Source organism: Sinocyclocheilus grahami, unplaced genomic scaffold, assembly GCF_001515645.1.
Source record: "Sinocyclocheilus grahami isolate Dianchi unplaced genomic scaffold, SAMN03320097.WGS_v1.1 scaffold233.1, whole genome shotgun sequence".
NCBI lineage: Eukaryota > Metazoa > Chordata > Actinopteri > Cypriniformes > Cyprinidae > Sinocyclocheilus > Sinocyclocheilus grahami.
The window spans coordinates 234283-243780 of NW_015505412.1; the positions used below are offsets into that span (position 1 = coordinate 234283).

General features: G+C 36.7%; 1 protein-coding gene across 1 annotated transcript in view; it reads right to left on the reverse strand.

The window, feature by feature from the left end:
* The window catches only part of LOC107597558 (zinc finger protein GLI2-like), an 87632-nt gene extending 79464 nt beyond the window's left edge, over positions 1–8168 (reverse strand). The window contains exon 1 of the mRNA XM_016288689.1: positions 7879–8168. The gene's annotated coding sequence lies outside the window, so the exon portion shown is untranslated. The remainder of the gene's footprint in view (positions 1–7878) is intronic.
* Between the last annotated feature and the right edge of the window lie 1330 nt (positions 8169–9498).

The window sequence follows — 9498 nt, forward strand, 5'->3', positions numbered from 1 at the left end:
CCAGCACATGGCTGTTTTCGTGATTATGCATGTTTTTAAACAGCCAATGTATTTTAACAATGGTTAAAAAATTTTTTTTTTTTCAATTAGTCAATAACTATGGATGCCTAAACCTGCAGAAATTAAAATAAATAAAGAAATGAAGAACTAATTTGATTTTTGTATTACTTTCCCTTTATTAATTATTTTCTGTTCATTTTACTTTATATTCTTCTTAACTTTTATTTGAACTTTTTATTCTTTTGCTTATTTTTCATTTATTTATATATTTTTATTTACATATTTATAATTTTTTTTATAAATATGATCCTCCATAAATATTCAGTTTAAATAAATAAATAAAATCACTGTGGTGCATGACCTCAAGCGTGTTTTGCTTTTATAAAATTGCAAAAAAAAAGCAATATGATAAAATAGAGAAATGTTCAGTTTATTATTTATTTATTCATATTACATTAATTAAATTTATGGTTTAATTTTAATAAATAATCTGAATAAACAATTCTTAAATTATCAGAAATGTACAATTTGTTATTTATTTATTCATATTATTTGAATTAAATGTATTGTTTAATTTTAAGTAATAGTGATCAGAATAAAAAAGCAAGCAATATAATTAGCACACCTCGTCTGAACAGAATCTAGAGCTAGAACTATCCAATTTATCATTTCAATGTTTGGTTTATGAGCTACATGCACAGTCCTATCTTGAAAATATCAGTCCATCATTCTCCTATATAAAGTCATCCGTGAACCCTGAGGTCCACGCATCTCCTCAGTTCAAAGTGTGAGGCTTCTCTGTTATCTTGGTCTCTCTGATGATTTCTTCATGGTGTCGGCATGTGTGAGCCTATTTTACAGCTTTTTTGTTGTTGTCTGTTTTGCAAGTCAGTGGTCTATCAGCTGTGCAGGGGTCCGGAGGGTGGAGACACACTGGTATCTGTAACGTGTGATGGTGTTTGTGTGGATTCCTAACTTTACCAGCTGCTTTACACCCTGACATGTCGTCCATCTGTGAGTTGGCTGTGATAACCTGCTGGCCAATTAGAGACCTATAGTTTATTGTCAGCACTATTATAAATATCAATTTTAAATATCAGTCAAAAATACAGCTTCTGTCATCATTTACTCACCCTCATGTTGCTCCAAACCTTTTTTCTCATAAGCTATTATGCTTATAAGAACACCAGGTTATAGTGGCCAGGAGCTGTCAAGCTCCAAATCTACAAAAAGGATGATAAAAGAGGTCCAAACAAAGGTTTTCTGAAGCCATACAATAGAGCGCTTGAAGGATGACGAAATTGTGTAGGTCATTCTGTAAATTTGCATCACTCTGGTTCCCTTCACAAAAAGCCAACAGGACTTTTCTATTGGCTTTTGGATTACTGCAGAAAATAGGCTCTGTGACCAACAAAAGTTTATGGTTCTTCCACGTTTTGATCATCAAAGTAAGCTTCACAAATTAACACAACTTTTATGAATTTTGAAGCCTAAATAAAAATCGCCAGACGTACTGTAAAAAGCTAAAGCTATCCTACGAACAAAATACACCACCGTCGAATTATTCCAATGTTACCACCACTAAGCTTCTGACAAATCTTATGATCCTTATTTAAAATCTACAAGCTGGAAAGTTTGAGTTGGAATAGTTTGAATGAGCGCATGCACAAACAATATCCCAGACAACCTCTGTAATCCCATTTAGCCACTTGTTAGCTATGGCCTTTTTCAAGACACAAAAATGCTTAATAAAAATCATGAGCGTGGAAATACTGATGTATTTTATGTCGCTGTGAAAATATCCTGAGCTTATGTTAACCACAGACCTTATTTCAACCATGTAACCAATAACCCATTATTGATGGTCACTCGTTTCCAGCTTTTAGGATTCTCTGCTTCAGCACTCTATTGTTTTGAGTATAGAATAGACCACATCTTAACATTGCTATGCACAAAATAATGACAGTATTTTCCCTTTTCCCATCCCTTTTCATGAATGTTTCTAATCTTCGAGATGCTCACTGTTCTAAAGGTCCCAATGTGGGGAGTCATATATTTAAGCTACACCGGGAATTGCGAGATGATGACAGGGACACACATGATCCTTATCCAGCACAGCGTAGTCAGAGAATTCCACAGCGAGCGCGGCGTTCAGAGAGAGGCCAGGAGTGGGAGTGGACATGCGTGTCGGGGGAACAGAGCGGGCTGATTGCTAAAGCTTACCACATGGCTTCTCCTTGCTCAACACATCCAGCTCGTCTTCCAGCCTGTTGGAAAGGAGTCTGTGGCCTGGCGGGGATTCAGTGCTCCTCTTTGGATCTCCCTGCTCATCCTATGGAACGCAATGAGACTGATCTATCTGCCCACTCCATTCCTGGCAAGTCTGGTCAGGAGCTGGGAGGCCGCCTGATAAATCACAACTCCCTTGCATCGACTTCTCTGTTTCCAATAACTCCGGAAACAAGAAGACTACCTCGGCGAACCGCCGGTGGCCTCTGCAATTCAGACTCGGTTTCTGCATCCGATTAGCTCTGACAACAAACACTTGGAACAGTGTGCTATTATTTGAGCCTGTGACAGTGAGAGGGTAAACTGCGACTGTGAAGATGATACAATAACTGTAACAACGATACAGGCAGCCGCTGTGAAGAGGTTCCCACAATGGAGAACTGGATAGCCCGTCAGCAGCCCTTCAGGAATTAATTAACTAGCACATCAAAGGTAACCCTCAGAGGCCACAGTGTCATACGGCACTTTGATTTAACGCTGGCTGTTGACTTGATAGTAAGCTGCACATAAGGCCTATCCTGACACACACACACACAGGTTTATATTCTGTCCTCCCTTGTTGAGAAGGATATCAAGTAAAACTTCTACCAACTCAGTGGTTCACAAACTTTTCAGGATAAGTACCACCTTTGATCAAAAAAAATAATAATTCAAGACAGTGATGGGATTTGTAAAGAATTTATCGATTCCTGTACTGGTTTTTTTTATTCATATTAACAATTCCAGTTCCTTAACAGCTTCATCAATGATTCTTTTAGTAGCTTCAAGAAGTATTCCGAAAAAAGAAATGTAATTCCACTGATAAATAGTAGATAATTTCAGTAATAAATGTATAAAAAACACACTTTAATTGAGTTGTCTCAGAATTTTAAGACAGCACAAATATAATAACTGGCCTGAATATTTAATAACAACACTAAACAAATACAAAAAAAGCAAAAACGTTTAATTTAACTGACAAAATACAAAATGTGTATGTTAAATGACACTTCGTCATGTGAATAACCAATCAGTAACAACACTGATTAGTAAGCAGTGTGAGTTTAATTTACTAAAAGGAATTGACTCATTAGAGTCAATCATTTTTGGGAATCAGTCCACACTAACTGCACTTTATGTTTCTGGTTCACTAACAAGAACATACTAATTAGAGTCATCTGATTGGGAATCAATCTACACTGTTTACACAATTTACTAAGAAGTAGTATTGATTCAGAGTCACTTGCTTGAGAATTGGGCTACACTAGTTGCACTACATGTTCTTTCGAGAATTGAACTAAAATGTTCACAATCTGTATAACAAGTATAATGTATATTTGTATTCTTTAGACTTTTTTAGTGCAAGAATATCAATGTGGTGCATGGACTTTGATTGCTCCTGTATAACATTTAATATAGATCATACATTAGAAATAACACTGAAAAAGCTTAATTATTCCAAAGGGAAAAAGGACTATATTGAGTCGTGGGAAACTCCTATGCAGTTTGAGAACCACTGAACTCATTCTGACCGTTTTCTATACATATAATTCCCAGTACCACAGCTTGTTTTAATGTTCTATGGATATTCCAACGTACTCAGCTGTCACTACACCTCATCTAAAATTCAAATACAGACTTGTAATTTTGGTTGAGTATGATGTTTATTCATGGTCAGCTAATAAAATAAATTTAGGTCCGTCCTCCGCATACTGTGTCTGGAGGTTTGCATGAATCACAGGTGGACGTGTGGTTTGGGAAATGTTAGCCGTTCACTGTGTTTAGAGTCACAGCTATGGCAAGTCAAATATAACTTAATGTAAACAGTATACATTTCAACTGTTCATTTTCCAGCTGTTCTTTCGCCAGCCCACAGCACAAAGGAAATGAAAGAGTGCACGTCTGAGAGGGAAAAAAAATGCAAAGGAGAACAAAGAAGAAGGTTTACAACTTAACAGGCCTCAGAGGAAGGTGAACGGCATTCTTGCCCATGTACTTTCTTTACCCGCGCACATGAGCATGCATTACACCAACAACCTTTTCCAAATCCATTGGGATCTGGAATTCATATAAAATGCATTGATGCATTATTAAAAATAACACATATGGTGAGTCTCCAGCATATGTAAAAGATCAACTAGTCCCTCAAAACAAAAACTTGCTATTTCTTCTGAGGCACTAGGACTCTTTGTAATGGGCCTTATTTCCTTTAAGCAAAAGTTGCCAATGACTAATGAGGTCAATCAATCAAACTCTGGCCTTTCGCTGATTTTGTAAAGCGGAAGATGTAACTCGGGGGAGAAGAATTGTTAAATAAATTGTGTTATTTTTGTTTTCTTTGCGCTCAAAAAGTATTCTTGTAGCTTCGCAAAACTGAAGTTGAGCCACTGATGTCACATGCACTGTGTTTTACCGATGTCCTAACTACGTTTCTGGACTTGGGAACATTTCAGTTGCATTGCTGTCTATGCAGGGTCTGAGAGCGCTCACATTTCATAAAAAATATCTTAAATTGTGTTCCGAAGATGAACGAAGGTCTTATGGGTTTGGAACAACATGAGGGTGAGTAATTAATGACAGAATTTTCATTTTGGGGTGAACTAACCCTTTAACAATGATGCTCTGCTAGTTGCATGAGAGAAAGAGGGAGAAAAAAAACTGAAGGACCCCATCCACACTCATAAACCGGATGTGATGTGATCCTAATTAACCCCAGACACTTGTGAGAGAATGAGGCAGATGTCTGGAGAGGTGTCCGACACCAGCTACTAAAATGCAGGGATTGTCCCGTGTCCTACGGGCCAAAGCCAAGGAGATGGGTTTCAAAGAACAGCCTTTGAGAGGGCAAATGAATGTAAGCAGCTACCACTTCTCACATCTCTGTTTTCTCACCACACTGCCCTCATCTTCAATTCAGATCGACACTAGAAACACGGCACACAAACTTGTAACACAGCTGTCTTTCACAGCACTTTTAATGGCTATTAAAGTCTCATCAATTCACTTTGAGGCACAAGTGTACTTCAGGCACTCTTGCGTGGCGATAAAGAGATTCAAGGTCTTGCCACAGTGTTGACCAAGATATAAAGTCTAGGTCTAGTTCAGCTCTTTGAGATTCCAAAGAGTTACACCTTTTTAACTTGAGAATTAATTCATTTAGTTTGCTGAGGATGTACATTAAAATAACTGCATTTGTATTCTCAAGAATATGACAATGATTAAAGGGGTCATATGATGCTTTTTTAAAGATCATTATTTGGTAGCAGAGGTATTTCTAAAACTTTTTCCTTCAATGTCATCACATTGTCTTGTCTCGTCCTTGGCCGGTAAATGTGCAATGTCAGACCCCCTTTATGAGCATTTGTTAAAATCTCCCGCGGGATTCCAAGGCTGAACAGCCCTGATTTAGGCAGCAGGACAAGAGGGAAATGTGTGAAAATGTGCAGAGCTGCAAGGAAGGGAAGATGAAAGTGACACGGTCGACCCATGTTTCAGAAGCTGATGACCGTAGCCCAAACCAGGCTGAATAATCTGAATGCACCATCATTTTTTTTTCTTTTTGAATCCTTTCACTCGCTTTGCCTCTGACTGCTGGCGCTTCTCATTCTACACAATGGTAAATTCACTAAGACCTTTTATTCTTATGCTAATGCTCTCAACTGGGCATCACATTAAATTTAACACATGCACACACTTTTCTGTTTTTCAGGAAAACAAGGCACACTCTTGCCGCACTTTTTTGCCAATTCTTTAAACACACAAAGTGAAACTTAGATAATACCTAAATTCTTTGCAGGATTTTTTTTATAAATTGGCAACTAGTTAACCTACCTGAGCTTGTGTTTCAACAGAAAAACCAAAGAAAAACCAAATAAATGTTGTGCTTGGTAAATTATAGACATAACATATTTTTTAAAATCTTCTTTGGGAACTTGAACAAACTAACTATGCATGGCATTTACAAACAGACTACATTTTAAGGGAACAGCCGGGAACTGTTTATTATTGAGAACCGGTTACATGTTTCTAAACCAGAACTGAATTATTTTAATGACGTTCGGTTCACCAACATTGCTTTCTACAATTCTATGCCTTCACTCAATCTTAAACATACAGCCTACAGTAGCCTGATTGCCAACGACTCTTATGAACCGGTTCTTTTGAAGTGAATCAAAATCATAGTCTTGATCCTGAACGAATAACTCATGATTTAAAAACAAACAACGCGATAAGTGAGGTTTGATTCCCGAACAAATAACCGTTGTGAGCTTATAAATCAGTCGGTTACTTAATCAATCTGATTCACTTTCTAAACCACACTTTTGTCGTGTTTGGACTCGAAATAAATCAGCTGTTAGGCTACTGATGTACTGTTATGTTGTATAGGCTAAAGAAACTTCAATCTGAGTAGTTAAGCGCCAAAGTGAAGTTATAAACATAGCATTTAGTTGTAGCTATAGTAGCCTATATTTAATATAATTAGGGCTATTTGGATTGCATAAGTCTGTTTGGGATTTCTTATATCCAGATCTCAGATCATCAATACAATTAGCGGCAGACTGCTGAGAATGGCATTCAGTAGCCTAAAAACTAAACGAATCTTTAAGAACCGCAACCGTTCAGAAGAATCGGAATCGAAAATGGAATCGCCAAATTCTTTACGATTCCCATCCCTACCTAGGACACTTGACAAAAGTTTGAGATTGCTCAATTCACTAAATATAGCTACTATGAAAAGTAAACTGCTAAATCCTTTTCTCGTCAACATGGCTATAGCACATGACACGTTCCAATACAAGTTGATGTCGCGACATTTAAAACAATTGAGAGATAAAATGAAATGGAAACTCCGTTCCCATGAAACTGCATGCACACTGTGTTTGCTCACGAATAACTCATGATTTAAAAACAAACAACGCGATAAGTGAGGTTTGATTCCAGAACAAATAACTGTTGTGAGCTTATAAATCAGTCGGTTACTTAATCAATCTGATTCACTTCCTAAACCACACTTTTGTCGTGTTTGGACTCGAAATAAATCAGCTGTTAGGCTACTGATGTACTGTTATGTTGTATACAAGGCTAAAGAACTTCAATCCGAGTAGTTAAGCGCCAACGTGAAGTTATAAACATAGCATTTAGTTGTAGCTATAGTATATTTAATATAATTAGGGCTATTTGGATTGCATAAGTCTGTTTGGTATTTCTTATATCCAGATCTCAGATCATCAAGACATTTGGCGGCAGACTGCTGAGAATGGCATTCAGTAGCCTAAAAACTAAACGAATCTTTAAGAACCGGAACCGTTCAGAAGAATCGGAATCAGAAAAGAATCGCCAAATTCTTTACGATTCCCATCCCTACCTAGGACACTTGACAAAAGTTTGAGATTGCTCAAGTCACTAAATATAGCTACTATGAAAAGTAAACTGCTAAATCCTTTTCTCATCAACATGGCTATAGCACATGACACGTTCCAATACAAGTTGATGTCGCGACATTTAAAACAATTGAGAGATAAAATGAAATGGAAACTCCGTTCCCATGAAACTGCATGCACACTGTGTTTGCTAACCTTAAGAGTAAATCATAACGAAATACATATTTACCTGTTTTGATGCTGTAAAGTTAGTCAGTTGCTCAGTTGTCCAGTGTGCATCCGAAAAACAACGTTATGTACTTAAAACAAAAATGCTAAAAGTGCCTTGGTTTCTGTCACGAAACTCCATCGGCGAATTTGTTTTGTTTTGCAAAAGCAAATGTTTAAGGAAAAACTACATCATGCGCGGACGACGAAGCGCTACAGTTGCATCTCGCAAACTTTGACGATCCATCATCACGCGACTTCAAAAGACTGTAGTTACTCGAACATTAAAAAGTAATTTAGCTGTCAACACGACAGAAATGTACCCCAAGCAAGTTTGTTGAATCGTCAGATGTGATGTGCGGTGGGAGATCTGTTCAATCCGATCTGCCCTCCTCTATCTTCACTTCTCCCCCCAGTTCTTTGAGTTTTGGGCCACTCTCTTCACCAGATGGGCCGGGTTACATCAAACCAAAGGTAGTGGAAGCTTAAGAGGAATTTGCTTACAAGTTTCACTGGAGATTTGCAAAACCTTTGCATAAGAATATTTTATATGGTTCTGAGTGACTCTTTGAGCAGTTTAAGGTTTGTTGAAATAACACTTTTCTTTCTTTCTTTCTTTCTTTCTTTCTTTCTTTCATTCTTTTAAATAGGCAACTTTATAGGCTATTCATATAGCTTACCTCGTGTGTTATTAACTCATAATTTACAGTCAAAATATTATCCCAACATTTTTTCCTGCCTATTTCACTTTTCCACTTAAAATTTCCTAATAATTTTTTTTAATTAAAAATAGTCTAAAAGTGCAATAAACTGTACGTTGTGATTGATTTATAAATAAATAAATAAAACGTTTGGCACAAAATCACTTTCACTGACTTTTACATTAAATGTTCCCTTCTGGTGGAATGGCCTGCCCAACTCTGAGCAGCTGAGTCCTTAGCCATCTTCAAGAATCAGCTAAAAACACATCTCTTCCATCTTTATTTGACCCTCTAACTCTAGCACTCCCTATTCTATTCTTTTTTTTTTTTTTAAACTTGCCCTTTTTAGACTTGCACTCTATTCATTTTCTAACTAAACTAAAAAAAACTAGGCCGACTACTGAACTAGATTAGCTTCTCTATTCTTTTTGTATTTGTTTTCTTTTTATTTCTATTATACAATTATCCAAAAAAAAGGACTGACACTAGATTGCTCTATTCTTTTTCTATTCTATCTGTTTTTTTATTTATTACATAATTAAAAAAAAAAACTTTGCTACGTGTACTGCGTTAAGCTTACTGAGACTTGTTATAGCACTTGCATATCATTGCTCTTTAGTTGATTTTGATTGCTTCCATTGTCCTCACTTGTAAGTCGCTTTGAATAAAAGCATCTGCTAAATGACTGAATGTAAATGTAAAAGTTGAAGCAGCAATTTAAATTTTGAAACCGTGTGTGTGTGTGTGTGTGTGTGTGTGTTTATTGCAATTTATTGATATTCATAAAAATCGTAATGTTTTCTTGTTGGTGGTTGATGCCCTCCATCACATTGCAGATCCCAAAATGCATATCACACTACCAGTGATTCCAGCTGAAAAACAAAAAACAAAAACAGCTTAAAGGGGTCATATGATGCTCTTTTAAAGATCATTATTTTGTG